The following is a 19,156-nucleotide window of genomic DNA, read 5'->3' on the forward strand; positions in this document are numbered from 1 at the left end:
TGTCACTGAACGGAGTATTTATAAGCTGGCCCTGAGCATGCATAAAGCATTGGTATTTGATATTTTTTTTTACCTCCTAGAAATTTGAATAAATGTGTTTGTGTTGTCTGATTAGATGATCATAGGTGTCTTGCCATGATGTTTGAAACTTACTGTACAGGAAAGTCACAACAAAGTGGCAGTTGTGACTGACTGTGTAGGACTCACATGTTGTGCCACATTTGTTTGTGTCTGGCATTTGGGATATGACCTTTTTCTTAGTTCTTGTCTGGAAACTTCATGTGTAACCACTGGTATGTGCTACTAGGGAAACACCAATCTGATAATCATTTGGGGTTGCTGAGGCATTTATGAGGCTTCCTTGTAGACCTGATGAGCAGATCTCAAGCAGCCACCTTGCGTAAGTGTCATCTGAAAGGTTTCTTCCTTTGAGAGTATCAGATCCTCAGTTAATGATTCTTTCATCCTTCAGTATTTGCTATGGGAGCTCCTATTGTTTGATATTCAGTAATTTTTTTCTGCATTGACAGAGTTCCTCCCCTCAAAAAACTGTTCTTTCCCACCCTTCTCCATCTCGAATTCCCTATCCTTGTTCTTTGTAAGTCATCAGTGTAGCCAGTCCTGAGTATGTAAATGTTAACCTGCAGGTTGGAACCTTTGTCTCTCGCAATTTAAGGTGATGGATATTGTAGCCCGTCTGAATTTCCCCCACTCTTGATTCTCATCACTTCTGGAGTTTCTTCAGAATGTGGTGTATTTTACTGTGCTCCTATGTAAGATGAAGAATTATCTATTAAAATTACATTTTCAGGGCGCCTGGGTGGCTCAGTTGGTTAAGCGACTGCCTTCGGCTCAGGTCATGATCCTGGAGTCCTGGGATCGAGTCCCATGTCGGGCTCCTTGCTCAGCAGGGAGTCTGCTTCTCTCTCTGACCCTCTTCCCTCTCGTGCTCTCTATCTCTCATTCTCTCTCTCAAATAAATAAATAAAATCTTAAAAAAATAAAAAAAATAAAAAAATAAAATTACATTTTCAACATAAAAAAATTATCTGTTGCAAATTAATCCATTTGTAAAATTTTAAAAAAATGAGTTACTAGATAAATTATATTACATACAAAACTTTTTAAAACCTAATGTAATATAATAATATAATCGAACATAACATAGGAAAAAGTAAAATAAATGCAAAATCTCTACATGTTGTTCATTCAGTGTGCATATTATAGACGTTAATATAGAGAATTGCTATTGCTAATGACTTTTTGTCGTTCTGCATTCACAATTAAACAGAAAATTATAAGTGAAATATAGTGATTCCCTACTTCAAATAAACAGTATATCAAGATTATGGGTTTTTAATGGACAAATGCACATGTTTATGGCTTGTTAGCCTATTTAATCCATGCAGAATGGAATATAATGCTACTCGCAACGTACAATGGTCGTCAAAACTGCTTTTATGTTTTGTCTTAATAAGAGCTTTAGTGGAGAAATCAGTCTCATAGAGGTTTGTTGATGGGAATGGAGGAAGACTTTTTTTTAAAGATTTATTTATTTATCTTGGAGAGAGAGAGAGCGTGAGCACACTGGGGGGAGGGGAAGAGAGAGGAAGAGAGAGAATCTCAAGCAGACTCCCCGCTGAGCACAGAATCCAACTTGGAGCTCTATCTCATGACCCTGAGATCATGACCTGAGCTGAAATCAAGAGTCGGATGCTCATCCAACTGAGCCACCCAGGCACTCCTAGGAGAAGAAATTTTAAAGCAATTCCACGAAGCTCAGGATTTTCATATTATACTTTTACCCAAAATGAAGCAAATGATTCTGATTTTCAAAATACATCTCACCTCTCCATCCATTGCCAGTTCCACCAATTTATACTGTAAAGTGATACAGCTGACCCTTGAACAACGTGGGGGTTGGGAACACCCATGATGTTGAAAATCCTTGTGTAACTTTTGACTTTCCCCCAAACTTAACTACTAATAGCCTACTGTCCACCAGAAGACTTACTGGTAACATAAACAATTAACTTATATTTTGTATGTTATATGTATTATATACTGTGTTATTATAATAAAGTAAGCTGGAGAAAGGAAAATGTCATTAAGAAAATCCTAAGGAAGGGGTGCCTGGGTTGTTCAGTCATTAAGCATCTGCCTTCAGCTCAGGTCATGATCCCAGGGTCCTGGGATGGAGCCCTACATCGGGCTCCCTGCTCCACGAGAAGCTGCTTCTCCCTTTCCCACTCCCCCTGCTTGTGTTCCCTCTCTCACTGTGTCTCTTTTTGTCAAATAAATAAATAAAATCTCTAAAAAAAAAAAAAAAAGAAAATCCTAAGGAAGAGAAAAGACATTGACAGTACTGTATTTACCGAAAAAACTCTGCATAGAAGTGGACCTGCACGGTTCAAACCTGTATTGTTCAACAATTGTACAGTTAAATTATCTTTTTTAAATTTTAATTAGTTGACATACAGTTCAATATTGGTTCAGTAGTAGAGTTCAGTGGTTCATCATTTGCATATAACACACAGTGCTCATCATAACAAGTGCCCTCCTTAACACCTATCACCCATCTATCTCATCCCCCATTCACCTCCCTCCATCAACCCTCAATTTGTTCTCTATAGTTAAGAGTCCCTGTTGGGGCCCCTGGGTGGCTCAGTCAACTAAGCGTCTGATTCTTGATTTCAGCTGATTTCAGGGCTCTATCTCATCCCGGTTATGAGATAGAGCCCTAAGTTGGGCTCCACGCTCAGTGGGCAATTCTGTCTTTCCTTCTCCCTCTACCCTCTGCCCTCCCCACCTAAAATAAATAAGTAAATCTTAAAAAAAAGAGAGAGAGAGAGAGAGAGAGTGAGTCTTTCATGGTTTCTCTCTCTCTCCTTTTTTTCCACCTCCCAAATGTTCATCTGTTTTGTTTCTTAAATTCCACATATGAGTTAAATCATATTGTATCTGTCTTTCTCTGACTGACTTATTTCGCTTAGCATAATACACTCTAGCTCCATCCATGTCGTTGTAAGTGGCAAGATTTCATTCTTTTTGATGGCTGAGTAATATTCCATTGTATATATACATTTACCACATCTTCTTTATGCAGTCATCAGTTAATGGGCATTTGGGCTCCTTCCATAGTCTGGCTATTGTTGATAGTGCTGCAAATTATTTTTCAATGAAAGCAATGGTTTCAGGATCTGTAAATTTCCCATGCACGGATCTTCTTTTGATGGAAATAAAATTTAAACAATTTTGTCAAATCTGTAAGTCATTTCGCTACATCATTTTACAGATGTGCAATAACAAGATCATCGCCTACTTTTTTGGTAATCGCTGTTAAATGATGGAGCATGGTATAACAGTGTGGAAACTCTTTTCTTCCAAGCTGCTTTTATTCTTACTCTCTGATCTTATCTGCCATTGAAAATCATATTGTAGTCTTTCCTTGCTTAGAAGTAGTAACATCGGGCGCCTGGGTGGCTCAGTCGGTTAAGCGACTGCCTTCGGCTCAGGTCGTGATCCTGGAGTCCTGGGATCGAGTCCCACGTTGGGCTCCCTGCTCGGCAGGGAGTCTGCTTCTCCCTTTGACTCTCTTCCCTCTCGTGCTCTCTATCTCTCATTCTCTCTCTTTCTCAAATAAATAAATAAAATCTTTTAAAAAAAAGAAGTAGTAACATCATCAAAAATGCCAAAAATATCACACAAATAAACAAGTCTGTTGTTCAAACCACATTTTCAAAAAGTTGGGCCCTTATAAGGGTGGGTGGTTTTTACTTTTTAGAAACACCAAAAGTTTGTTTTACATTCAAACATCCCTAATAGAACTTTCCCCTTTGGGAAGCACCCTATCTCAGTATGCAACAATGGTTGTTGATGATCAGCTTCCATGTTATCACACAAAAAAGAGAATAATCTCAAATTTAATACATTAGCTTTTGCATAATTCATAATTTTTTGATATGAACTAGACCCTGTTTAATTTAACTGAAATGTTTTCATTGTAAAATTTTCTTGATGAACAAAGCAGTGTGTTGATTTACATTCTCATGCAAGCTATTTAATTTGGGTAATAATTTCAGGATGTTTTTCTGTCAAAGCAGCTGCACCATTAGAACATATTCCTACACCAGGGGCACCTGGGTGGCTCAGTCGGTTGAGTGTCTGCCTTCGGCTCAGGTCATGATCCCAGGGTCCTGGGATCTACCCCGCAGCATCGGGCTCCCTGCTCAGCAGGGAGCCTGCTTCTCCCTCTCCCTCTGCCTGCCACTCTGTCTACTGTGATTCCTCTTTCTCTCTTTGTGAGAGAGATATTTATATTTTATATAAATAAATAAAATCTTTAAAAAAAAAGAACATATTCCTACACCAAACTTAAACTCAAACCGCATTCATTAACAACATAATTCTTCATAGTTTTATATGGTTCATTGTTAGTTGTGTTTGTCATCAATGAAGCTGAAAAAAAATTTTCCCCTGGGGCGCCTGGGTGGTTCAGTCGTTAAGCGTCTGCCTTCGGCTCAGGTCATGATCCCGGGGTCCTGGGATCGAGCCCCGCATTGGGCTCCCTGCTCCGTGGGAAGCCTGCTTCTCCCTCTCCTGCTCCCCCTGCTTGTGTTCCCTCTCTCGCTGTGTCTCTCTCTGTCAAGTAAATAAATAAAAAATCTTAAAAAAAATTCTCCCTCTTATCTCCACCATGTACTATACACTAAAGTAATTGTCATGTTAGCAGTATGTGAACATTCGACAACGTGCAATGAAAAATACTTTACTGGCTGTATTTCTTTTGTGACTTAATCTGCCATGTCATTAGCTGGTTGATAAATTTATCTAGCTATGAAAAATAATACTTGACTTACCTTCTTTGGCACAGATTCAGCCATAATTTCCAAGATCTTTAAGATAGTCCTCACTAATGTCTATTTTTTTGAAATTTTAGCATCTCAAAATGCTACTTTATAAGACACAAATTTCCAATGTTTATATGTGAAATATGGAACCTCTGCTTCTATCAGTTTTTTAAATTCAATGGTCTTTCTTCCCAAGTGTTCTTAAAAAAAGAGAGAGAGAGAGAAAGGGGAGAGAGTGAGTCTCTCATTTGTTTCCCTCTCTCTTAAGGTTTTGAATGTACTTCGTTTTCTATGTAAATGTTACCTAAGTTCGATGACTTTATTTATTGACTTTATCAGCTAATACAGCTCTGCAAATAACACACTAGAGTTTCAGCACCTCAGTAGCAATTATGGCTACAAAACTGAGCTCAATACATGAGGAACCATACTTCCAAGTAAAACTGGTACAAATTCTTTTGGTTTTAATTTCTTCAGCACCACTTTCATTAGTCGTTGTTGCACTATTGTTGCTACTTGCATGGTAGGAAAAGTATGTTTTTTCTTGATTAAAAGCAGTTGAGTCAAGTTTGACACATGCAAATTATAGTTAAATATTACTATGAAAATTTGCTTCCCTAATTTAGCTAATATTTTTATTAAAGATTTTATTTATTTGTCAGAGAAAGAGAGCACAAGCTGGGGGAGCAGCAGGCAGAGGGAGGAACAGGCTCCCTGCTGAGCAAGGAGCCCGATGTGGGACTCGATCCCAGGACCCTGAGATCATGACCTGAGCTGAAGGCAGATGCTTAACTGACTGAGCCACCCAGGCATCCCTTAGCTAATATTTTTAAATGATAAATTTTAAATACAGTTTTTACAAAAAGAAGGTATCTTTAATAGGTCAAAATAAGAAACAATCTAAAGAAATACTTTTATTTTCTCAGATTTTTACATGTGTTCGGTTTACTGTTTACCAACTAACCTTGAAATATCACACATGGTAACATGGTCCTACTACATACACAGCTCTCAAAACACATGACTCATGGACAGTACTTGGTCTATCCCTTGTTCAACAAGATAAGTTCCCTGATCATGCACTTGGATATTAAATGACTATGAAATTTTCTAAAAGCCTACTCTTAATTCTGTACTGCTTTCTTTGTGAACTGGTAACGAGCAATTCATAGGCTGCAAGGATTCAGAGTGCACTTGAAGTAGTACTGACCTGAAGACCTGCGTGGTTTGCCCAAGGTTCCCAAGGTTGTTGAGGATTAAATATTATCCATGAATTGTTTAGCACAGTCTGGTGTAGAGTAGATGCCACAACTATTATTTTCAACTGACTGGTGTAAGGGAGACGAGATCTCACCCACCAGCTTCCCAGCCTTCAATATCTTCCCCAGGGTAAAGTCATGTGGGGAGGGGTCAGTTACTTGGCACCATTCAATGAGCAGAGACACCTACCAAACTTCTCTCAGTCTTTCCTGTTTGAGAAGGAGCTTCCATTTGCGATTTTTATCTATAGGTCTCCATACTGCACAACTATGGGAATGGTGCCCCCAGGAGCTGTGCGGTGCAGTCTACCCAGTTGTACTTGGTGGCATTGTCTAGACCAACTAGGATGAAACCTGGGCACAGGGACACAGTCCTCTTCCATATAATACACTCACCAGCTTTCCTCCCACAGAAGTCATTATTAAGACTATAAAACCAGCTTAGATAATATAATCAGGACCCCACTGACCACTCCTTTCTCCTTTTAACAAATCAATTGAGAAGGTAACATATTTCAGACATGATCTGCAGACAGCAAAGATTTCATTTCATGACTTCCAATTCTTTGGCCCAGTACACTCTGTAGCTCATGTTCACCTAGACATCTGGTCTAGGGCTGATGAGACTGTCTAGTTTCCTTCTCTGGGATGCACAAATGCTGGAACAAAGGCAAATCCAGGACCCTGGACAACAAAAAGCAAGGTAGCTAGGTAAAAATTCGAAGAGCATATCTTCCTTTCTTCTTCGCAGAACCACGATCATCACATTTTGTGACGAATGCACGAACGAATGAAAAACAATCAACAAGTGTGTGTATGTCATTATATAATCCCAAAGACTGTATGATACACCTTAGAGTGGCCAATAGACCGGCCTTTAAAGAGTGTGAAATCCAGATGGTGAGATAAGACAAAAGCACGTGGAAACATTCAAAGCCAATAGAAGACTAAAGAATAACAACACAAAGGCCACACACATGCTCTCAGTGCAGGGGACTAGAGATTCCATACATGTCGACAGACTCTCTCCTCAAGGGTGTGCCAGTACAACTGTCTTGTTTTCTGCCTTCGTTCTTTCTCTGAGGCTGGAGAAGGCTGCACAGCTAACTACAGGTGCAGTTCCCAAACATGGGTGAGATACACATCCAAGGGTGCTTTTTAAGCAGTGGGAGATGGGAATTGGCAGATGAATGCCTCCGTCTCTCTGTCCTTGGTGTGACAGTCCTGAGGCATGTGGTACATGTTTCCTCAGGAGTCTCCCAGTAGGATTGATCATCAGTGCCCATGTGAGCAAAATTTTCACCATTGCACACGTTCTCGAATTTTCTTCCTTCCTGTTCTGTCACTTCTCACTGTATCACTTCTGCTTCCTGGGACCACTCACTCCCTGCCCCCAATCCTACTCTCAGTCTCTGCTAGTGCAGGGAAACTAAAAGAAAGTCCATGAGTAGCTGCCAAGGAAGCTAATCATTTCTTCTCTGTATTTTAGCCTAGGAGATCCCCTTCAATTAGGAGGACTCTTTTTAAACATCGAAAAGTTTCATGGAGCCTCTGCTCACCTTCTCATAGTTGTCTCCGGTAGTTATTTTTCATTCATTCAACAGGCACTATTCCAAACCCTGATAAAGTAAAGAATGACCAAACTCTGTGACATCTATAATCCTTTTAAAGAAATGTATTTACTTATTAAAATAGCATCTATTGAAAACAATGATGTTTACACAGAAAGAAAGATGATTTTTTAAAAATCATTTTTACTTATTTATTTATTTTTAAGTAGTCTCTACCCCAATGTGGGGCCAAACTCATGACCCCAAGATTAAGAGTCACAGGCTGTACCCACTGAGCCAGCCAGGAGCCCTGATGATTTTTTAATATATGAGAAAGTGCTAAACCTCACTCACAGAAATAGAAATGCAAATTGAAAGATGTTAAAATACCATTTCTCATATTTCAGATTGGCAAAGATGAAAAAGTTTGTTAAGAATGCGTTGGAGATTTGAGGAATCATTAACTTAACAAAGTATCATTGATCACCTATTACAAGTCTATGCTGGGCACTGAGTAACCAACAGTTGACAAAGTAAACAAAAATTCCTTCTTTCCAGGAGCATACATTCCAATGTGAGAGTGAGGTATGCAATAAATGAAAATGAAAAAGAGGAGAGACAGAGAAAGAGAGAGAGAATGTCAGATAGAGAGTGCTGTAAGAAAAATAAAGCAGTATCAAGGATGGTGAGTAACCAAGGGGTAGTGTTACTTTAGATAAGGTAGTCAAAGGAGACCTTCCTGAAAAGTTAAAATTGAGCAGAGGCCTAAATGAGGTGAGGGGTGAGTATTGGAGATTTCGGGTAGAAGTGTTTTCTAGGCAGTGTAAAGTAGCTGACTCCTTTCATAGATATCAGTTATCAAAATTGGACTAAAATTTAGGCAATGATTTCTTAGATATGACACCAAAACCACAAGCAACCAAATCAGAAAACAGATTAATCAGATGACATTAAAATGTAAAACTTATGCACTTCAAGGGAGATTATTAAGAAAGGGAAAAGACAACCCAAAGAAATAGAAAATACTTGCAAATCTTGTATCTGACCTAAAGGTCTAGTGTCCAGAATGCATAAAGAACTCTTACAATGCAGCAAAAAGACAAACTTAAAAATGGACAAGGTATTTTCTCCAACTAAAATACATAAATTAACATGAAAGACATGAGAAGATGCTCAACATCATTAGTCATTAGGGAAATGAAAATCAAAATTATAATGAGATACCACTTCACATCCACTAGGACTATTAAAATAAAAAAAACAACAATAACAAGTTTTGCCAAGAATTGGAACCTTCACACATTGCTGGTGTCAATATAAAATGGCACAGCCTGGGGCACCTGGGTGACTCAGTCAGTTAAGTGGCTGCCTTTGGCTCAGGTCATGGTCTCAGGGTTCTGGGATCGAGCCCTGCATTGGACTCTCTGCTCAGCAGGGGAACCTCTCCTTCTGCTGCTCCCCCCTGCTTGTGTCAAATATAAATAAATAAATAAAACAAATAAATAAAACGGCACAGCCCCTTTGGATATCAGTTTGGCACTTCTTCAAAAAGTAAATGAAGAGTTACCATATGACCCAGCTCTTGCACACCTGGGGACATACTCAGAAGAATGGAAACCTATATCCACACAAAAACTTGAACATGAATGTTCATAGCCATTTTATTCCTAATAGTCAGAAAGTGGAAACAACCCATATGTCCATCAGCTGATGAATGGACAAACAGAATGTGATCTATTCATACAATGGAATATTATTCAACCATAAGAGGGAATGTAGCCTGTACCATTACTGTATGCTACAGGCTACAACATGGATGAACCTTGAGAACATTATGCTAAATGAAAGAAACCAGGCACAAAAGGCCACATATTGTATGGTATCATTTATATGGAATATGAAAGCTGTGGGGATTTGGTGCAAGTATAGAGGTAATTATGGAAGTTAACCCAAGGTTTATTCAGGCAACTATTTTTCCAATGACTAAGTTTTTCATTATAGCTCCAATTTCCCCAATGTGATTGATTCTATGGAGGGACAGTGACTGTACATTCTGTAAGATGTTGAGAATTTGGTCCTTAACTTGTTGGGAATATTTAAGGTACCCAAGAAAGTTTATCTCTAAGTTTTATTTTTATTGTCAAGGTCCTTATTCAGAAAAATGACTCCAAACTTGGAACTACAGGGGGAAAAAAAAAAGATTGCATGACCTTTTAATGTTACTAACAACTTAGTATTCACAATTGATTAGGGCCCAAATAGTTTACAATTTTGTAAAAACTGGAAGAAAACCGATAACATGTGATGAATCTCTTTTGACTAGTAGACTAGATTATTTTAAAGGTTATAATTTATCACCCTGTATTTACCAGTTTTGTGTCTAATTTATATATTTATTTTTGTTTTTTTTGTTTTGTTTAAAGATTTATTTATTTATTTGAGAGAGCGAGAATGAGAGAGAGAGAGAGTACATGAGAGGGGGTAGGATTAGAGGGAAAAGCAGGCTCCTCGTTGAGCAGGGAGCCCGATGCGGGACTCGATCCTGGAACTCCAGGATCATGACCTGAGACGAAGGCAGTTGCTTAACCAACTGAGCCACTCAGGCGCCCTTCTAATTTAGGAATAATATTTTAGCATTCTTTTTTTTTCTCGCAATGACTATCTAAATTTCAGTTTTTGTTTTTTTTGTTTTTTTTTAAATTTTTTATTGTTATGTTAATCACCACATATTACATCATTTGTTTTGGTGTAGTGTTCCATGATTCATTGTTTGTTCCTAACACCCAGTGCCCCATGCAGAATGTGCCCTCTTTAATACCCGTCACCAGGCTAACCCATCCCCCTACCCTCCTCCCCTCTAGAAACCTCAGTTTGTTTTTCAGAGTCCATCATCTCTCCTGGTTCGTCTCCCCCTCTGACTTACTCCCCTTCATTCTTCCTCTCCTGCTATCTTCTTCTTTTTCTTTTTTCTTAAAATATGTTGCGTTATTTGTTTCAGAAGTACAGATCTGTGATTCAACAGTCTTACACAATTCACAGCGCTCACCGTAGCACATACCCTCCCCAATGTCTATCACCCAGCCACCCCATCCCTCCCACCCCCGACCACTCCAGCAACCCTCAGTTTGTTCCTGAGATTAAGAATTCCTCATATCAGTGAGATCATATGATACATGTCTTTCTCTGATTGACTTATTTCACTAAGCATAACACCCTCCAGTTCCATCCACGTCGTTGCAAATGGCAAGATCTCATTCCTTTTGATGGCTGCATAATATTCCATTGTGTATATATACCACTTCTTCTTTATCCATTCATCTGTCGATGGACATCTTGGCTCTTTCCACAGTTTGGCTATTGTGGACATTGCTGCTATAAACATTGCGGTGCAAGTACCCCTTAGGATCCCTACATTTGTATCTTTGTGGTAAATACCCAGTAGTGCAATTGCTGGATCGTATGGTAGCTCTATCTTCAACTGTTTGAGGAACCTCCATACTGTTTTCCAGAGGGGTTGCACCAGCTTGCATTCCCACCAACAGTGTAGGAGGGTTCCCCTTTCTCCACATCCCCGCCAACATCTGTCGTTCCCTGACTTGTTAATTTTAGCCATTCTGACGGGTGTGAGGTGGTATCTCATTGAGGTTTTGATTTGGATTTCCCTGATGCCGAGCGATGTTGAGCACTTTTTCATGTGTCTGTTGGCCATTTGGATGTCTTCTTTGGAAAAATGTCTGTTCATGCCTTCTGCCCATTTCTTGATTGGATTATTTGTTCTTTGGGTGTTGAGTTTGATAAGTTCTTTATAGATTTTGGATACTAGCCCTTTATCTGATATGTCATTTGCAAATATTTTCTCCCATTCTGTCGGTTGTCTTTTGGTTTTGTGCACTGTTTCTTTTGCTGTGCAAAAGCTTTTTATCTTGATGAAATCCCAATAGTTCATTTTTGCCCTGGCTTCCCGTGCCTTTGGCAATGTTTCTAGGAAGAAGTTGCTGCAGCTGAGGTCGAAGAGGTTGCTGCCTGTGTTCTCCTTTAGGATTTTGATGGACTCCTGTCTCACGTTTAGGTCTTTCAACCATTTGGAGTCTATTTTTGTGTGTGGTGTAAGGAAATGGTCCAGTTTCATTCTTCTGCATGTGGCTGTCCAATTTTCCCAACACCATTTATTGAAGAGACTGTCTTTTTTCCATTAGACATTCTTTCCTGCTTTGTCAAAGATAAGTTGACCATAGAGTTGAGGGTCCATTTCTGGGCTCTCGATTCTGTTCCATTGATCTATGTGTCTGTTTTTGAGCGAGTACCATACTGTCTTGATGATGACAGCTTTGTAATAGAGCTGGAAGTCTGGAATTGTGATGCCGCCAGCTTTGCTTTTCTTTTTCAATATTCCTCTGGCTATTCGGGGTCTCTTCTGGTTCCATACAAATTTTAGGATTATTTGTTCCATTTCTTTGAAAAAAGTGGATGGTATTTTGATGGGGATTGCATTGAATGTGTAGATTGCTCTAGGTAGCATTGACATCTTCACAATGTTGGTTCTCCCAATCCATGAGCATGGAACGTTTTTCCATTTCTTTGTGTCTTCTTCAATTTCTTTCCTGAGTATTTTATAGTTTTCTGAGTACAGATCCTTTGCCTCTTTGGTTAAATTTATTCCTAGGTATCTTATAGTTTTGGGTGCAATTGTGAATGGGAGCGACTCCTTGATTTGTCTCTCTTCTATCTTGTTGTTGGTGTATAGGAATGCCACTGATTTCTGTGCATTGATTTTATAGCCTGCTACTTGACTGAATTCCTGTATGAGTTCTAGCAGTTTTGGGGTGGAGTCTTTTGGGTTTTCCACATAAAGTATCATATCATCTGCAAAGAGTGAGAGTTTGACTTCCTCTTTGCCAATTTGGATGCCTTTGATTTCTTTTTGTTGTCTGATTGCTGTGGCTAGGACTTCTAATACTATGTTGAATAGCAGTGGTGAGAGTGGACATCCCTGCCGCATTCCTGACCTTAGGGGAAAAGCTCTCAGCTTTTCCCCATTGAGAATGATATTCTCTGTAGGTTTTTCGTAGATGGCTTTTATGATATTGAGGTATGTACCCTCTATCCCTATACTCTGAAGAGTTTTGATCAAGAAAGGATGCTGTACTTTGTCAAATGCTTTTTCTGCATCTATTGAGAGGATCATAGGATTCTTGTTCTTTCTTTTGTTAATGTATTGTATCACGTTGATTGATTTGCGGATGTTGAACCAGCCTTGCAGCCCAGGGATAAATCCCACTTGGTCGTGGTGAATAATCCTTTTTAATGTACTGTTGGATCCTATTGGCTAGTATTTTGGTGAGAATTTTTGCATCCATGTTCATCAAGGATATTGGTCTGTAATTCTCCTTTTTGATGGGGTCTTTGTCTGGTTTTGGGATCAAGGTAATGGTGGCCTCATAAAATGAGTTTGGAAGTTTTCCTTCCATTTCTATTTTTTGGAACAGTTTCAGGAGAATAGGTATTAATTCTTCTTTAAATGTCTGATAGAATTCCCCTGGGAAGCCATCTGGCCCTGGGCTTTTGTTTCTTGGGAGATTTTTGATCACTGCTTCAATTTCCTTAGTGGTTATAGGTCTGTTCAGGTTTTCTATTTCTTCTTGATTCAGTTTTGGTAGTTGATACATCTCTAGGAATGCACCCATTTCTTCCAGGTTATCTAATTTGCTGGCATAGAGTTGCTCATAATATGTTCTTATAATTGTATTTCTTTGGTGTTGGTTGTGATCTCTCCTCTTTCATTCATGATTTTGTTGATTTGGGTCATTTCTCTCTTCTTTTTGATCAGTCTGGCCAGGGGTTTATCAATCTTGTTAATTCTTTCAAAGAACCAGCTCCTAGTTTTGTTGATCTGTTCTACTGTTCTTTTGGTTTCTATTTCATTGATTTCTGCTCAGATCTTTATTATTTCTCTTCTCCTGCTGGGTTTAGGCTTTATTTGCTGTTCTTTCTCCAGCTCCTTTAGGTGTAGGGTTAGGTTGTGTATTTGAGACCTTTCTTGTTTCTTGAGAAAGGCTTGTATTGCTATATACTTTCCTCTCAGGACTGCCTTTGCTGTATCCCAAAGATTTTGGACAGTTGTGTTTTCATTTTCATTGGTTTCCATGAATTTTTTTAATTCTTCTTTAATTTCCTGGTTGACCCATTCATTCTTTAGTAGGATGCTCTTTAGCCTCCATGTATTTGAGTTCTTTCCGACTTTCCTCTTGTGATTGAGTTCCAGTTTCAAAGCATTGTGGTCTGAAAATATGCAGGGAATGATCCCAATCTTTTGGTACCGGTTGAGACCTGATTTGTGACCTAGGATGTGATCAATTTTGGAGAATGTTCCATGGGCACTAGAGAAGAATGTGTATTCCGTTGCTTTGGGATGGAATGTTCTGAATATGTCTGTGAAGTCCATTTGGTCCAGTGTGTCATTTAAAGTCTTTATTTCCTTGTTGATCTTTTGCTTAGATGATCTGTCCATTTCAGTCAGGGGGTGTTAAAGTCCCCCACTATTATTGTATTGTTGTCAATGTGTTTCTTTGCTTTTGTTATTAATTGCCTTATATAATTGGCTGCTCCCATGTTCGGGGCATAGATATTTACAGTTGTTAGATCTTCTTGTTGGATAGACCCTTTAAGTAGGATATAGTGTCCTTCCTCATGCCTTATTACAGTCTTTGTTTTAAAATCTAGTTTGTCTGATATAAGGATTGCCACCCCAGCTTTCTTTTGGTGTCCATTAGCATGGTAAATGGTTTTCCACCCCCTCACTTTCAATCTGGGGGTGTCTTTGGGTCTAAAATGCGTCTCTTGCAGACAGCATATCGATGGGTCTTGTTTTTTAATCCAATCTGATAGCCTGTGTCTTTTGATTGGGGCATTGAGCCCATTTACATTCAGGGTAACTATTGAAAGGTATGAATTTAGTGCCATTGTATTGCCTGTAAGGTGACTGTTACTGTATGTTGTCTGTGTTCCTTTCTGATCTTTGCTGCTTTTAGGCTCTCTCTTTGCTTAGAGGACCCCTTTCAATATTTCTTGGAGGGCTGGTTTCGTGTTTGCAAATTCCTTTAGTTTTTGTTTGTTCCGGAAGCTTTTTATCTCTCCTTCTATTTTCAATGACAGCCTAGCTGGATATAGTATTCTTGGCTGCATATTTTTCTCGTTTAGTGCTCTGAAGATATCTTGCCAGTCCTTTCTGGCCTGCCAGGTCTCTGTGGATAGGTCTGTTGCCAATCTAATATTTTTACCATTGTAGGTTACATATCTCTTCTCCCGAGCTGCTTTCAGGATTTTCTCTTTGTCTCTGAGACTCGTAAGTTTTACTATTAGATGTCGGGGTGTTGACCTATTATTATTGATTTTGACAGGGGTTCTCTGTGCCTCCTGGATTTTGATGCCTGTTTCCTTCCTCACGTTAGGGAAGTTCTCTGCTATTATTTGCTCCAATATACCTTCTGCCCCTCTCTCTCTTTCTTCTTCTTCTGGGATCCCAATTATTCTAATGTTGTTTCATCTTATCGTATCACTTATCTCTCGAATTCTGCTCTCGTGATCCTGTAGTTGTTTCTCCCTCTTTTTCTCAGCCTCTTTATTTTCCATCATTTGGTCTTCTATATCACTGATTCTCTCTTCTGCCTCATTTATCCTAGCAGTTAGTGCCCCCATTTTTGATTGCACCTCATCAATAGCCTTTTTGATTTCGACTTGGTTAGATTTTAGTTCTTTTATTTCTCCAGAAAGGGTTTCTCTAATAACTTCCATGCTTTTTTCAAGCCCAGCTAGTATCTTTAAAGTCATGATTCTGAACTCTAGGTCTGACATCGTACTAATGTCCGTATTGAGTAGGTCCCTGGCTGACGGTACTACCTCTTGTTCTTTTTGCTGAGGTGATTTTTTTCATCTTGTCATTTTGTCCAGAGGAGAATAGATGAATGAGAGAACAAAATGCTAACAGGTTTACAACGTCCCCAGCAAATATACTGTATACAAATCAGAAAAGACCTGAAACCAGGGGAAAAGAAAGGGAAAGAAAGAAAAAAGAAAGAGAAAAAAAAAAGAAAGAAAAAAAAGATAAAAACAAAAACAGAACAATACAAAAAAAGCAGAATGTGATCAAATATGATCAGGCTAGTGCATAGATCAGTGCCACACACTAGATTTTGGGCGTATTTTGGTCTGTTAGAAAAAAGTGCCTCCTAAAATTTTACAGGAAGAAAGACATATATGTTCAAAATAAGGGTTGATACAATGAAGGGATAGAAGATGACTGTAAAGATGAAAATTATAAAAGATTTTGTAAAAGGACTTGATAAGATAAGAAGTTGTTTGAAAAAAGAAAGAAGATTTAAAAAAAAAAGAAAGGAGAGAATGTGATCAGGCAGGAGACTAGAACAGAGCCATACACTAGTGATTTAGGGTATATTTTGATCTGTTAGAAGAAACTGTATCTCAAAATTTTAAAGAGAGAACAACTTATATATATATGCCAAAAATAAGGGTAACTACTATGAAGGGATAAAATATGACTCTAAAAATGAAAAATAAAAAAAGGTTTTTTTTTTTTAAAAAAGAGATTGATAAGATGTTGGTTGAAAAAGGGAAAAAGAAAAAAAAACAGTTAACAAAAATTAACTTTGATGAACTAATGAATCATGGTAAAAAAAAAGCCATGAATTCTATGTGCAGTATTCCCCTAGCACTGGAGTTTCCCCGTTCTCCTTGATCGGTAAACTTGGTCTTGGCTTGCTGGCTGTTCGGGCTGATCTTCTGGGGGAGGGGCTTGTTGCTGTGGTTTCCAAATGTCTTTGCCGGAGGCTGAATTGCCCCGCCCTTGTCGGTCCGGGCTAAGCAAGCTGCTTGGGAGCTTTTGTTCCCTGCAAGCTCTCCGTACAGCCTTGGAGGACCAGGGCAAAAATGGTGGCCTCCCAATCTCCACCCGGAGTTGCTGAGAACTCGGGGCCCCGCTCCTCAGTGCGCCCACAGAGAAAAGCAGTCACTCCCTTGTCCCCGGTCTCTGGCCGCTCTCCGTGCTCACCCGGCCTGTGACCGAGCGTTGCTATCTCTGGCACCCGACCCCGTGTGGAGTCTCCAAACCCAGCAGATCCCTGCGGTGCGTTCCTGCGCCGCTCCTCCCCGGGAAGGAAGGGGAGTCTCCCCGGATCTGCCGCCTGTTGGGTCCCTGCTGGAGGAGCAGTGGCCCAACTGGGCCGCGGATCACAGTTTATGGCAACCCCGAGCTGAGAGCCCGCGCCTCAGCTCCGTCTCTGCAGCCGGCTTCCCCGCTCCGATCCCTGGGAGCTCTGGCGCACTCAGGCTCCCCCGGTCTTTCTGTGACCCCGAGGGTCCTGAGACCACACTGTCCCGGGAGGATTCCACCCCCTGCTTAGCCACTGCAGCGACGTCCCTCAGCGGAGCCGACTTGTAACAGTTCCGATTTTGTGCTCCGCGGCTCTAGCACTTGCCAGAACTGGCCAGCGGAGGCCCCTCCCCCGCCGTCTATCCTCCCGAATATCGCCTCGGATTCACTTCTCCGCACGTCCTACCTTCCAGAAAGTGGTTGCTTCTCTGTTCAGATAGTTGTTGCTACTCTCCTCTTTGATCTCCTGTTGAGTTCGTAGGTGTTCAGAATGGTTTGATCCCTATTCAGCTGAATTCCTGAGACCAGACGAAATCTAGGTCTCCTACTCCTCTGCCATCTTGCTCCGCCCCCTAAATTTCAGTTTTTGATCTTTTAAACCAGCTTCGTCATCTTATTGAGCTTCTCATTAATGAATTAAATAGAATGTTGACACATGCTTACATGAGAATTTGAGTTTTTAAAAATAAAAATATGAAGATTACTGTGGCATAAAGATAACACAAATAGGGAAGCAAAGTGAAGGTTATTGGTGGTTTTTCAGGCAGTTGTTTTTTGAATGGGTTTTTCCAAAAATGACAATTTCCCCAACATCATCCAGTAGAGGAATGAGAATGAGGGATGAGAATCTTTACTTCCTGTGAGGTATTGATGAAGAATAATTGGAAGAAAGGCAGGCAGGGACGAGGAGGCCTCCTGCCCTAAGAGGAAACCACCCTTTAAAGGATTTTACACCCACCCTGGAAGGAGCCCTCCACCCTTTCCCCTGTGATAGATAGATGACAAAACCCTGATTGGATGACAGGTACAGGGAGGGTTAATCAGATTAAAACAGCCCTCCAACAAAGCCCATAAAAACCCCTAGACTTAGAAACCCCAATGGCAACCCTCTCGGGTCCTCTCCCTCCTCCTCTGTGCTATCACTTTGATTTTGCTCAATAAGCCTTGCTTTGCTGTCCACCACTCTGTCTGGTCTACCTCTTTCATTCTTTGAAGTGGCGTGACGGGGACACCAACAGAGAAAAAAATCCTGCAACAGTATCAAGTGTTTAGTCTTGGCTTTTGGGGCATGGTACCTGAAAAGGCTTCCTCCCAAGTTTTTTCGCTAAAGAAGTTTTGCAATGTCTCCTGTATATCCAGGAGGGAAGCAATAAAAGATTTTGTCTTTCTTTTGAGTCTCATCTTCCCACAAATGCTATAGTTCTATCTTGCTTGGATGAGAGTTTTCTAGGTTCTCTTAGGTGAGTTGGGACTTGACCAAGGAGTCACCAAGAGAAAACTGTAATTTGGGATCATCTCTGCTGTGCTAGTTCTATCTCTTAGGGACCCTAAGAACTGAAAATGAACTGAGCAATAATGAGATATTTCCTTCCTGATCATTGGACTGGAAGGTACCCATAGAAAATCTGTCTAGCCTAAGAATAGATAGGGCACACTTTAAAAAAGAATCTTTTTTAAGAGGTTGGGAGAAGTAACTTAGAGATAAATTCGGTCTGTGATTCCTTCCTGGGATGTAAACGATTGTGAACTGACAATAGCTTAGAGATAGAGCTTTATTTTGGAATGTCTTAACAATGGAGGAGTACAAGGAGGAGAATGAGAAACTATGACATCCAGGGTCTTATATCATGTGTGTACTTAGCCCTTGCCCTATACTTCACCTTCAGGGTCCTTGGAGTCTTTATTGCTCCAGATACTGTAAACCAGGTTAATATTTGTGAGAAAAGGTCTACAGCCTCAGAATTTTTTGAAATACCGTTCTAAGTCTGAGCAAGCATAATTGGGTCCTCTCCTCAGGTGTCATTAAGCTGAAATCAAGATGTCAGCCAGACTGCAATTTCATACAAGCCTCAGGGGCATCCATCTCCACAATTTGAGTAAATATAATTATTTTATAGATTCTATTTTTAATTCTAAAAATTAAGTGATTTTTACCATCCTCATTTTATAGAATAGGAACTGGAGGTTTTGAACTTTATTAATATGCCTACAATCCCACAGAAACTGACAGTGCAGAGACACTAATCCTGGAGAAATGTTTAAGAGATTTTTTTTTTTAACCCAAGAGCTGTAAAGGATTGGACTCTGCCAGCACCAAGGAGTGCTGACAAG

The sequence above is a fragment of the Zalophus californianus genome, chromosome 15, assembly GCF_009762305.2.
Source record: "Zalophus californianus isolate mZalCal1 chromosome 15, mZalCal1.pri.v2, whole genome shotgun sequence".
Classification (NCBI taxonomy): domain Eukaryota; kingdom Metazoa; phylum Chordata; class Mammalia; order Carnivora; family Otariidae; genus Zalophus; species Zalophus californianus.